At 40.7% G+C, this 13,805-nt stretch overlaps 1 protein-coding gene, 1 long non-coding RNA gene and 1 pseudogene across 3 annotated transcripts in view; 2 read left to right on the top strand and 1 right to left on the bottom strand.

The window, feature by feature from the left end:
• Positions 1 to 13,805, top strand: part of B3GNT2 (UDP-GlcNAc:betaGal beta-1,3-N-acetylglucosaminyltransferase 2) — a 165,430-nt gene that overhangs the window by 49,502 nt on the left and 102,123 nt on the right. The window lies entirely within an intron of this gene.
• On the top strand, positions 3,097 to 3,214 carry LOC132022858 (U4 spliceosomal RNA; annotated as a pseudogene).
• On the bottom strand, positions 3,253 to 8,011 carry LOC132022545 (uncharacterized). Its single transcript, XR_009405615.1, has 3 exons — positions 7,828 to 8,011; positions 4,814 to 4,929; positions 3,253 to 3,882 (listed from the first exon to the last, which is right to left on the bottom strand). It is a non-coding gene; the product is annotated as an uncharacterized LOC132022545 (long non-coding RNA).

Below are 13,805 nucleotides of genomic sequence, written 5' to 3'. Positions count from 1 at the left end.
GATTCTAGCCATTTTGACAGGTGTGAGGTGCTATTTCATTTGATTTGCACTTCCCCAATGATTAGTGATGTTGAGCATCTTTTCTTGTGTCTATTGGCCATTTGTATGTCTTCTTTGGAGAAATGTCTTTTCATGTCTTCTCATTTTTTTAATTGGATTATGTGTTTTATGTTCAGTTGTATAAGTTATTTATATATTTTGGATATTAACCTCTTATCAGATATAGCATTTGCAAATATTTTCTCCCATTTAGTAGGTTGCCTTTTTGTTTTGTTGATGATTTCCATCACTGTGTGAAAGCTTTTTATTTTGGTGTAGTCACAATTGTTTAATTTTGATTTTGTTTCCCTTACCAAAGGAGACATAAGAAAAAAGATGTTTCTATGGCAGATATCAGAAAGATTACTGCTAGGAATTTTATGGTTTCAGATCTCACATGTAGGTCTTTTATCCATGTTGAGTTTATTTTTTGTATATGGTGTAAGAAAGCAAAACATACATTTTCAAGTGTACATGGAAAATTTACCAAGTAGGTCATATTTTGGGCCGTAAAACTAGTCTCAATAAATTTTATAAGATTAAAGTCATAATAAATATCTTCTTAATTATAGTGAAATTAGATTGGAAATAAATTGCAGACTTCTGGAAAAATTCTCAAATAACATATATACTAAAGAACATACTTCTAAATAAGCCATAGGTAATAGAAGAAATTAAAAAGGACATTAGAAATTCTTCTTTGAACTGAGTGAACATAAAAACATGATAGAATTTTGGGGATGTTGCAAAAGGAGCAGTAGGGGGAAATTTAAAATGCCCAAATTAGAATAAAAGAGAGGTCTCAAATCGATGACCTGAGTATCCACCTTAAGAAACTAGAAAAATGAGACGAATTAAACTAAAGGAAGCAAAAGAAAGGAAACAATGAAGATCAAAGCAGAAATAAATGAAACGGAAAGCAAAGAGAAAAATCATTGAAATAAAAAACTGGTTATTAGAGATTAATAATATTGATAAATCTTCTGCCAGATCATAAGGAAAATAAGCGAAGTTACCAATTACCAATCAGGCATTAAGGCGGTGACATTACTACTTAGTCTGCAGATATTAGCAAGAACATAAGAAAGAATGAACAACTTTATGCCAACAAGAAGCTTTTGGATCATGTGTTCATCCCACTGGAGAGATCCACTCTAATGTGGCCAAATTCTGACCCATGATAACATATCAAGGCCAGCAGATGACAGAATTGCTATTTACCTAGCACTGATTCAATTTTAGTGACATTGTATAGATTGCTAGCCTCCACTCCTGGCCAAAGAAGACAGTCTTTGCCTGTCTAAAATGTGAAAGGATTTGGTAGCCAACATGTGCCCTTTTGTTCTCTCTCAAAGCTGCCAGTGATGGCAGTGGGGGCTTCTTTATGTGTCTCTTATGTCTGTGTCCACTACTTCCTATGCCCACACTGCTTTTTTTTCCTTTTCTTTTTTTAGATTTTATTTATTTATTTGAGAGAGAGGGAGGGGGAGAGAGAGAAAGAGCACAAGAGTGGGGCGAGGGCCAGAGGGAAAAGCAGACTCCCCACTTAGCAGAGCCCGATGTGGGCTCAATCCTGGTACTCCGGGATCATGACCTGAGCCAAAGGCAGATGCTTAACTGACTGAGCCACCCAGGAGCCCCCCACACACTGTTTTTTTCAGAGAAGTTTTATGTGTGCGTATTAGTATAAGAGCATTTTGTGCACTGTATCAAGGTATATCACAGGGAGGTCACGTTTTACTTTCACACCCAGATAAGATGATTTTAAGCTACCCTGCAAATGGGTATTTCTGGGAATGCCCAGGGTTAGGGCCCAGACTGCAGCCGGTTTGTTCATATTCTTTCACTCAGTTTGAAAGAGCTTCTGTGGATGGTGCCCTCGTGATTACATGATAAATACACATACACTGTTTCTTGGGGTGCCCCTTCCACTCTGCTCCACCAGAATGAGAAACAGTTTTCAAGTGCAGAGAATTTTTTAAAAATATTTATTTATTTTTTGAATTTCTTTTCAGTGTTCCAGAATTCATTGTTTATGCACCATACCCAGTGCTCCATGCAATATGTGCCCTAGGTGCAGAGGATTTTTAAACCATGGTTAAGCAGCCCACACACATATCCCAAAACAAAACAAAACAAAACAAAATAACGTTTCTCATAAGGGAACAAACTCTGAAGAAATATGACTATGCAAAAGCATAGGCACCCTCTTACATTCTAATAAGTAATTTAGCTCAAACATTTCCTGCTGAAAATTTACATAACATTAATGAACTAGGCAAGTGGTTTTTCAAGAACTGAGGGAGATTCCAAGTCTTCACTTATTGCAAAACAGAAAACTGTTCTCAGGTTTGAAATGACAGTTAAAAAAGAAAAAGTTTTTTCTGCCTTTTCCAAAGCTCTAGGCAGCCTCCTCCGACGGTCTCTGAAAGAAGGCAGCTCCTCCCAAGCACTTAGTATGGGTCTGGAAACTCAGCCTGAGGCATCAGCAGAAACTTTGTTACCCATCAGTACCTGCTCTGGGGATCCCTACCACCATCTCCTAGGGCTGCAGGGTCTCCATTACTCCAGAATAACCCATTAAAGGAAGTAACTTCGTGAGATCTGGATGCTTGTGCTCAACTCTAGTTTGTAGAGCCAAGGTAGAACTCATCCACCTTTTGGGTGTGGCCTGTGGTAGGAAGTGAAAGCTACAAAAATGAGCAAGGTAGAACAGGGTGTCACTCCACAAGTTCTTTACTCATTGCAATTGATCATCTGATCAGCCCTTCACCCATGCAGTTCAACCTCATCACTAAGAGTGGGACACCTGATGTGTGCCTTCTGATGAGAAGCTTTATAACATATAAAGCATCACCTGGGAAACAATTGTACCAAAAAGTTTTAATCTGAATCACCCAACCTCAGTATTTAATAGGAAACACAGATAGTAGAAGGACATATTACACTGCATCTCTCTCTCTGGCACACACACACACACATACACACACACACAATCAGATAGTGGAACATTCTGTAAGACATAGATATGGATTGTACTTTTAAAAAGTAAATATCAGCTTTGCGCAGTGGCAGTATCGTAGCCAATGAGGTTTATCCGAGGAGCGATTATTGCTAATTAAAAAGTAAATATCATAAGTAATTAAAGTAATTGAGGGATTGTTCTATACTGAAGGAAGCTAAAGAGAAATAATGAAATGCAATGTATAAACCTTGATTAGATTCTAATTGAATAAAACAAAACAAAATCTAATTGTAAAAGACATTTTGGGGGTAGTTGGGGAAAATTTGCATTTGAATTGGATAAGAAATTATTTTTATAATCGATAATATTATTATGGTTATATAGGTGTATGTCCTTATTTTTAGGAGATGCATGCTGAAATAATCACTGGTGGTATCTGGATGTACAATTTATTTTCAAATTGTTCAGAAAAAAGGCAAAAAATGTTAGCAACCAGTGAATATAGATGAAATTCATTCTGCCATCTATTACAACTTTTTGATTCAACTTTATGATTCAACTGTTTGACAATTTCCATAATACATTTGAAGAAAAAGGGAATAGAACATTACCCCTCAAAGTTTTCTTTCATTCTTTATGTACTTAGTTTTTTGGTTTTTGATATATTTGTTTGTTGTTGTTACTATTATTAAAGAAAAGTACTACTGGCGTAGCTACTGGAGTGTTCACAGAGGAGCTGCAGTAGCTAGTGTTCCATGGAAAAATCCGGTTACATTCTCAGGTCCATCTGGTTCAACTGTTAGGTGGTGTAAGGCAGGGAAGAAAACCTTTTCGATCTACTCGTCTAGATTCTTGGCTGGAGCCTCTGTTGTGAAAGACTGATGAACAAAAGAAAAACAAACCAAAGTTTATTAACATGTGTATCTTATATATATGGGAGAAACTCAGGGAAGAATTGTTCAAAGAGGTGGCTAGAACTTGAGCTTAAATACTGTCTTTAGCTAAAACAAAGGAAGTGTGGGGAGGCAATTTATGGGATGTGCCCAGGAAGAGTACAGTAAGCAAGGATAAGGCTTATTAATATAGATTTAAGGCAGAGCCTTCTCTATTGGTAAGTCTCTTGTGATTTAAAGTCTTCCTTCTCTTTCTGGTGTACCCTTACAAATGGAGATTTCCTTTATAAATGTAAATTTCCCTTATAAAATGGTAACTTCTACCCTCCTCTCAGAGCTTCTTCTCCATCTGCTGTGTCTTAAAAACACAAGCTCAAAGTAAAACTTAAGACCAAAGAGACATATTTGGGGTGACATATTCTGGTCTATTACAGTGGTCCTTGCTCTGGGCCTCAGTCAGCTCCCCTATGTCAGTGACATAGCAGTCACTGTGCTCAAGCTTTATACAAGCATCCGTTCATTAAAAACAAGTCAACAAACAAGCAAATGATGCCTGTCTTCAGAGAGCTGATAATCTACTTAAGAGGTCTTTTATCAACACCCTGTAAACCAAAGAGGAAGAAAATCAGAATCATGATCAGAGAATCCAAAAAGAGCCATTAATCCTGTTGGAGAATTTGGGAGGCATTTATCGAAAAGGAAGCTTTTGATTTTCCCTTGAAGGATTTTCATTAGTGGCGGTGAGGGGAGCATTCTTGGATGAAGGGCCAGTATGAAAAAGGATCTAGATGGTTAAAATGCCAGTTAGTGTTGGAAAACCGTCTTGTCAGATACCTGTTGTGGAATCAGAGAATCTGGGATTTTTGTAATTATTAGTGAGATTGAACACTTTTTCCCATGTTCATGGTCTGCTCACCCATTTATATTTTCTATATTTCATCTAGATCCTAGAGCTTGTCCTCAGAGCTTGGTCCTAGAGCTTGATGTTTCTCTGTTTCTGTGAATCACAGGAAGGCTTCCCTTTTGTTGTCTCTAAAACAAAATGTTTGCTTAGTATAAGTGCAGAATTTGCTTTGATTTTAGACCCCCCCGCCTCGATGAATAGTTAGGTGTTTGGCCATCCTACCATTATTCGATTAAAGATAATTTGAAAAGAGAGAGGAATTCTTGAGTCACAAAGCCCAAGTCATGGTTTCTCACACTTTGTTCCAGATGGGATAGGAAGTTCTGAATCACAACAGTGTGTAAATGATGTTATGTAAAGCTGTTATTATTTTTTAAAGATTTTATTTATTTATTTGAGAGACAGAGATCACAAGTAGGCAGAGAGGCAGAGAGAGAAGGAAGCAGGTTCCCTGCTGAGCAGAGAGCCCAATGCAGGGCTCGATCCCAGGACCCTGGGATCATGACCTGAGCCAAAGGCAGAGGCTTAACCCACTGAGCCATCCAGGAGCCCCAAAGCTGTTATTTTTTTTTAAAGATTTTATTTATTTATTTATTAGGGAGAGCAGGGGGAGGAGCAGAGGAGAGGGATAAGCAGACTTCGTGCTGAGTATGAGCCCCACAGAGGGCTTGAATCCCATGACCCTGACATCATGACTTGAGTCAGATGCTCAAATGACTGAGCCACCCATGCACCCCTAAAGCTGTTATTTTTTAATTCAAAAGTTATGTTTGTTACTAAATACAGGTTTAATAGAATGCTGGCCGACTATTGACTTAATTAAAAAGTAAAGGACACAGGTTTGAAAATCAGTCTGACTTGGGTTGGAAACTTGGCTCTCCATTAGCTGTGAGCCTGAGGGTAAGTGACTTAGCTTCTCTGAGGTTCAATTTTATCTGTAAAAATTTATCTGTAAAATGCATGTAACTAAAATATAATCAAGCCTTCCTGGGCAGCTCAGATCCGACCTCACCAAATAACGTTACATTAAAAAAAGAAGAAAACCCATACACTGAGAGAGGATTTCAAAAAAATCTATTGTGTTTCTTTGAAATCAGAACATTTTTCCAAGTATACTTATACTTTCTCCTTCCCTCTCTCCCTCCCATCCTTCCTGCCTTTCTTAATTTCTTTCTTTCCTCCCTCCCGTCCTACCTTTTTGCTGGCACATAGAATAATGATGTACCCTGCCATGGATTATATCTTATAGGCAGTGGTCTTAGATTAGATGAAATATGGCAGAGTCTATATTGAGACTTTCTTGGAGCTATGAAGAAGTAAGTTATACTTTGTGTACCTGAACTTTGACAATCCTCTCCAATTCTGCCACTGCTTCCCCAAATTCCTCTCCTCTCCATAATGACCATGGCATGTGTCTCCTTCCTGCTGGCCCTTGCCAGCCTCCAGCTAGCCCTCCTATCCACCCTCGCTTTCTCTTCATTCTTCCCTTTCAGCCCAGCTCCCTCCAGCCCCACAGAGTCTCCAGCTCTCTATTTCAAATTAGCCCCTCTCTCCCGGCTCCACCATTACCTGTCCCCAACAGCACCGACCAAGAAAAATAAAGAATCCTCCGAGGAAACTACCTTCCTAGGAGTTGAAGAGCAGGGAGGCAGTTAGAAATACTTAACCTTTAACTTTCTGTGCGTGGTTTTATAGATAATAACAGTATCTACCTCATGGGGCTTTTGTGGGGCTTAAAAGAGACAGGGAGTATATATACTTGGCATGTCGCTGGTACATGCTAAAAATTCAACCAATATTAGCTATCATTATTTACTATTGTTCAAGAAATAAATGTACAATTAACATTATAAGAACATGGGAAAGAAAAAAAAAGACTGAAGGGGAAAGAATCACCCACTGTCTTAACACTGCATATTTTCCTAGTACCAATTATAAATATGCCATGATGAAATTTGATTTTTACGCTTTTCCAGTGACAGAACATTCTTATGTATGAATCGCAGTCCATAAATGGAGATATAAGGATGAAAAGAAAACCATTGTGCATTTTTAATGCATTTTAACATGCGGCATTCTATGCTATTTTTAGACCACCACAAAGAGGAACTTACTGTCCTCTTCTTCCCGTATCTAGCATGAATTTCTTTTTCTCTAGTAGAAGGACATTTGGCAGAAACTTGTTGACATTCAGAGGAATGCTACTACCTACTATTCAAATGAAGTATTTGGAGAGGATTAAAAAAAAAAACAACAAAACAAAAACTTTTGGGCACCTGGGTGGCTCAGTGGGTTAAAGCCTCTGCCTTCGGCTCAGGTCATGATCTCAGAGTCCTGAGATCGAGGCCCACATTGGACTCTCTGCTCAGCAAGGAGTCTGCTTCCCCCTCTCTCTCTGCCTGCCTCTCTGCCTACTCGTGATCTCTCTCTCTGTCAAATAAATAAATAAAATCTTAAAAAAAAAATTTTAATTAAATTAAAAAAAATTTTAAAAAACTTTTAAAAATGAGGGTAATAATTTTAAATACACTTCCTCTTTATATATATAAAATTTATATATTTTTATATATATTTAATATAAATTGATATATTTAATATAAATACATATATTTATATATATTTATATATATTCGTGGAAGCTAAAAGGAAAACTGTGCAGAGTTTAAGATGCAACCTGTGGCCTTGGTTGTCATTTTACATCACAGGATTAGGAATTGGGGAGATTGCCCCAAAGTCTGAGAAGCTACTGTAGACTAAATGTTGTCTCCATCCCCTGCCCCAACCACCACACCCAAATTCGTAGGTTAAAGCCCTCACGGGCAATGTGATGGTATTTGGAGGTGGGGGTCTTCAGGAGGTGTTTCGGATTAGATGAAGTCATGAGGGTGGGGCCCTCGGAGGGGATGAATGCCCTCAAAGAGACACTGGAGAGCTCTCTCCATCCCTGTGTGCACAAAAGAAGAGAGCTTGCAGGAAGAAGGCAGCCTCCTACAAGGCAAGAGAAGGAACCTCGGAATGAAACCTACCTTGCTGGCACCTTGATCTTGGGCTTCCCAGCCTCCAGAGCTGGGAAATAAATTTCTGTGGTTTAGACCGTTCAGTCATTGGTAATCTGTTACAGCCGCCCAAGGAGACTAATACAGTCTGGTATCCTCCCATATTGAAGGTCAACAGGAAGCTTTCTGAGGCCAGTCTCTCCACACAAAGGGAAGTTTCCCAAAAGCAATAAGAAAGTTGAGACAGTATAAGAAGTAGGGAGCACATATGTAATCTTGCAAAACCAAATCTAAGGCTTGGTGAAACTCAAAACGAGGAAGTTTTATTTTTAGAAATTGCAACATGCAACCTAACTGCGGGACTTCTTGGCTGGCTAATGTACGGAGATCATGAAACAATACCCAGCGAGGGAGTGTTTTGCTGTCTTGACAGGTGCTGCTGTTTCAGGAGTGAAAAATCTCATAGTTGCTGAGAGCATCTCCTGAGGCCCCCACCATTTTGTGATACAGTGAAGTGCCCTTGGACTATGTGGCTGGGGGAGGACACAAATGATCTGTGCCCAAAAGATTTGCTCTGCCTTTAGGAAAACTATGTTCTTCCTTAAAGGACAATTTTGAATCCAGCTCTTTTTTGGGGGGCTCTGAGAGAGAGAGAGAGAGCATACAAATATGGCAAATTTAGGAACAATTTCCCTGAGAGCCACATAACAGAAAGGAATTCCCTCTTCCCTCTCTCCATTTCACTATATATTTGTATTATTCTCTCCTGTGTATGGTGGGAGAAGAAAATTTTACTTTTTAAAAACAAGAACCAACTGCTGCCACCTTCCCATTGTAGAGAAATGTCTTATTTTGTCCAGAGGGACCACTTGGCTGGCCTCTATGTTAAAGGTGAACACTCAGTCAGATCCAGGTTGGAAGCTCAGGACTACACTTGCCCCAGAAAGAGCCCCTGAGGGGTTGGGAAGAGAAGGGAGGAGGAGGGAGAGGTTTAGAGAAAGGAGCTGGGAGGGACTTACCATCCAGATAGCACAGCATGAGGCCCCAGAACGGAGAGCTAGTTGGCAGGAAGGCCTCTGGGCTCTACTCAGATATGACCATGGCAGCTGTGCAGTGTTGTGACGTAATCACCTCCAAACCTTTATGAGGATCTGCTGCACACAGCTGCTTAGGCAGGTGATGGGAAAGCAAGAGGGCCCTGGGTTCCCGGGCTGGGACCAAAAGAAGGAAACAGCCACGGTGCATGACACAGGCATTCAATGGGAACAGGAAATTAGAATGAAGTGGCCATGAGAAGGAAAACCTTGGGAAGGCACAGCTTGAGACACTTGGATGGAAAGGTTCAAGGACAGGGTGACCCCCTGAAGCTGAGAACTTCCCAGCCTGCCCCCAAGACCTGTGTAGTAAAGGTGCAGTAGACTGTTGGGTATTGGAAGAGTCAGAGTCGTGTCCGAACAGTGGGGGAGAAGGGGTACAGTTGACGGAGGACACAGCCATGACCAGCATCTTCAGTCTGGCTCGACATCAGGGGGAAAGAAGTCCCAAATCGCAAAGCAGGGTCCAGACATGAGTGGTAGATTTTGATGTTCTCACAGTCTGGATTTGGGGGTGCCAGAGGTCCTGGAGTTGGCAGCTTGCCAGATGTCCCTATCTTTGCAGGTGGCGTAGGGCTAGGAAGGAAATGCGGGAGGGCCACCAAGACCTTCTGCAGCGGCCACTTGGCAATTCGGGGAAGTAGGAGTCAAGTAGGTAACACCTTAACTAGGCTAGGATCAGAAGCCAGACTGTTTTTCTTTTTTTATTTTTTTTTTAATTTTAAAGAATTTTATTTATTTATTTGACAGAGAGAGATCACAAGTAGGCAGAGAGGCAGGCAGAGAGAGAGGAAGGGAAGCAGGCCCCTGCTGAGCAGAGAGCCCGATGCGGGACTCGATCCCAGGACCCTGAGATCATGACCCGAGCCGAAGGCAGTGGCTCAACCCACTGAGCCACCCAGGCATCCCAGACTGTTTTTCTGCTTCATAAATTCCTCCTGTTATTCCCTTCCTTTCATATTTAACAAAGTCATTTTGAAAGCCCATGACAGCAGGTCGAAGAATGTCCAAGTATAATTTTCCAAAAGGTAAAGACAGTTCTCATACAAACATATTATGAGCCCTTGTCAGAGATTTATTTAGGCTGCTAATGGGGAAGCCAGCATGATGACAAAGCAAGTTCCAAGGAGAATGGACAGAAGTGTATCTGGTCAGTGACGAGAACGCCGCGGTAAGACGGCTGAGTTAGAGACAGGACAAGCTGATGACCTCACAGGGCAACCAAACTGTCTATCTTTTCTACTAGACAGAAGTCATTTGCATCTCTACGAGGGAAAAGGTCATTTGCAAAAACATGCCAGTCTTTTACCCATTCGATGTAACTTTACAGAGCTCAGCCTAATCAGGTCAAACAGTTACCTCCCTCAGAGAATCAGATGACTTGTAGGCCGGTTGTTACACAGACTCACAGTCATGTGGCTTTGAAGGAGTATCCGGTCATCTTTTTGCTGAATTTCTGATTTTTGGATAATTTTTCTTAACAGAGGGAAGTGAGGGACTAGACTGTTGTTCTTACTTCTGTCAGAGAGCTAAAGTGTCAGAGTCCCGGAGAAAGCACTGTGGGGTTGATCAGACCTGAGGAGAGAAGCCCAGAGCTGGTGGCCACTCCAGGAAAATGAGGGAATGCCTGCTCAGTCCTCCTCTCCCAGGGATTCTTTTAGTCCTAAGACTGCACGTTTCTATTGTTGATCTTAGAAAGATATTGCTGGTCTCTTAAATCTACCAAGACCCTCACTGTCACCACTGGAGGACCCTTGATCTAGCAGTAGGTGCAAAACATGGAGAATCCAAGCACTGCCCTATCCACTAAGGGGTGGGAGAGTTAAATGCTAAAGCCTCTTTGAAGACAATTTAGCAATATCTACCAACATTTGTTTTATTGTGATAAAACATACATAACCTAAAATTTACAGTTTTAACCATTTTCGTGTGTATAGTTTAGTGGTATTAAGTTTGTTCACACTATTGTGTAACCATCACTGCCATTCGTCTCCAGAACTTTTCATTTCCCCCAGCTAAAACTTTACCAGTAACTCTAAATCCCTCATCCCTGTAGATCCTGGCAACTCCCATTCTACTCTCTGTCTCTACAAATTTGACTACTCTAGGTACCTCATACAAGTGGAATTATATAATATTTGTCCTTTTGGGTCTGGCTTATTTCTCTTAGCACAGTGTCCTCAAGATCTGTCCCTGTTGTAGCATATGATGGAATTTTATCCTTTTTAATACTGAACAATATTCTGTTTTATGTGTGTGCCATATTTTGTTTACCATTCATCCATTGATGTCTATCAGCATTTTGAAAGAACAAACTCTTTTGACCCAGAAAATCTCTTGCAGAGACTTTGTCCTGTGCATATACTTGCATATGTAATGCCGCTGGATATGAGTGTTAGTGGAGGACCCTTTCGGTTGCTATCCAATAGACATTTCACCCTTTCTTCTTGCTGATAGGACCTTGAGTTGGTTCATGTATCAGGAAACACCATGTTCAGGAAGGACATGTCCTTTTCTAGCCCTGGGGAACCAGTCTTGACTGGAATAAGCCAGTAATGATAGTTCTTTTCCCCTTTGGCAAGGACTGGTTTATGGCTGGCACATTCTAGTCAATGATACATGAGGGGAAATCCACAGCATGGCTTCTGGGAAGAGCTTTCCTTCTGGAGAAAAGGAGATGTGTAAGGAGATATTTACTTCTCTTTGGACAGAGTTGGATGATGGTAGAATGTCTGGAGCTATGGCAGTCACCTTACTTCCAAATCCAGGGCAATCAATCAATCAGTCAATATGTACATACATACATACATACCTCATCACTCTGCAGATGGCAAGAGAAAAGGGGAGACATCTGGTCCCTTAATGACATTTTGTGTCTCTGAATTAATCTACCCTGAGACCACCTAGCTCTAGATCTCTTGTTACATAAGATAATCAGTCCTGTAGCTTACACAACCTTTAGTTGGGTATTCTGTTACTTTCACCCTAAAACATTCCAATTAAAACAGTGTTTATTGCATTTGTAATAGCACACACCCTGTTACTCAATAGAGGATTCATTAAATAAATTATGGTACATCCATACAATGGAATGCTATGCAGTTGTAAGAAAGAAGGAAATAAATTCATATGCAGATATGGAACAAGTTGTAGAATTAGTGAGTGGGAATAATGAAATACATACAAAAATGCAAGTAGTTTCCTATTTATGTCAAAAATACAGAGAGATCTATACATGCATACATACATACGTGTGTTTGTGTAAGAAGAGAAAATGTATGCAAAATTATGTGACAAATTTTCTTTTTTAAGGTTTTATGTATTTGAGAGAGAGAGAGCATGAGTGGGAGGGAGAAGGAGAGAGAATCTGAAGCAGACTCCACACTCAGCACAGAGCCAGATGTAGGGCTCCATCCCATCACCATGAGATCACAACCTGAGCCAAAACCAAGAGTCGAACTCTTAGCTGACTGAACCACCCAGGCACCCCACAGAGTGTTAATAATGTACCTCTGGGGGCGCTAGGATGGAAGGGAGACTCACTATTATTATTTTTTAAACTTTGTGAAGTTTGCATTTTTATACCAATACCATGTATTACTTTTTAAGTAATTTTTTTAAAAAAACCAACAGTTTAAAACCACCACCACCACCACAATGACTGCAGTTCAGTGTGAAAACTGACAGCTCCTAGGTACTGTCATTGAGATGAACCAGCCACTGACCCACTTTGAGCTGACAGAAGGCTTGGCTTCAAGAAGGTAGAGCCAGAACCTTCAAAGAGGCACTTTGTGGGGAATCTGGTCCAAGAAAATTCATCCTCAACCAGGTTTAATTATGTCTCCCAATTTGCCTTTTGTAACTATTCTGGGACTGATATTCAGCTGGGCCATGCTGGCATGGGCATATCAATTATTTATAGCTCATGTCCATTCTCACAGGGCCAGCCCCCTTTCTGATTTCTTTGTGTCCATGATGGACCAGTTGTTAAATATTTAAAATATCATCTCTGACTTATCCCATTGAACGCGGCTTTTCCTAGCTTTTCTAGTGACTTCAACCATCTGAATATATCCTCAAATCCTGGTTTCTAACCTTATCTCTTGATAGCGAATATCTAGGACATATTTGGTAGCAGATAATAGAATATCAACTAAAATAGCTTCAACAATATAGAGTCAATTATTTCATATAACAAATCTGGTAATGGGCAGTTTCAGGGTGAATTTGCTGGCTTAGTAATGTCATTGAAGATCTGAAGTCTTTTCATCTTTTTTTTCTGCCATCTCTGCAATTTGGCCATGTCTTTGTCATGGTCACAGGATGGCTGCTATAGCACCGAATATTATCTTCATAGGACAGCATCCTAACATGAAGGCTAAAGACAAGGCCATAGGGGGGCTTTTCCCTTTTTGATTCTCTCTCTTTCTTATTGTTTAAGTAGGCTCCATGCCCAGTGTGGAGCCCAACACAGGGCTTGCGCTTACAACCCTGAGACTGGGACCTGAACTGAGATCAATAGTCATATGCTTAATGGAGTGAGCCACTCAGGCTCCCCTCCTTATTTTTTTTTAAAGATTTTACTTATTTGTCAGAGAGAGAGAGAGAGCGCACACACAGGCACAAGCAGGCAGAGGTGGAGAGAAGCAGGCTCCCTGCTGAGCAGGGAGCAGGATGTGGGACTCAATCCCAGGACCCTGGGATCATAACCTGAGCTGAAGGCAGCGGCTTAACCGACTGAGACACCCAGGTGTCCCCCCTCCTTGTTATTTATTTTTTTTAAAAGATTTTATTTATTTATTTGACAGAGAGAGATCACAAGTAGGCAGAGAGGCAGGCAGAGAGAGAGAGGAGGAAGCAGGCTCCCTGCTGAGCAGAGAGCCCGATGCGGGACTCGATCCCAGGACCCTGAGA

The sequence above is a fragment of the Mustela nigripes genome, chromosome 7, assembly GCF_022355385.1.
Source record: "Mustela nigripes isolate SB6536 chromosome 7, MUSNIG.SB6536, whole genome shotgun sequence".
NCBI lineage: Eukaryota > Metazoa > Chordata > Mammalia > Carnivora > Mustelidae > Mustela > Mustela nigripes.
This window is presented reverse-complemented; position numbering and strand designations above follow the sequence as displayed.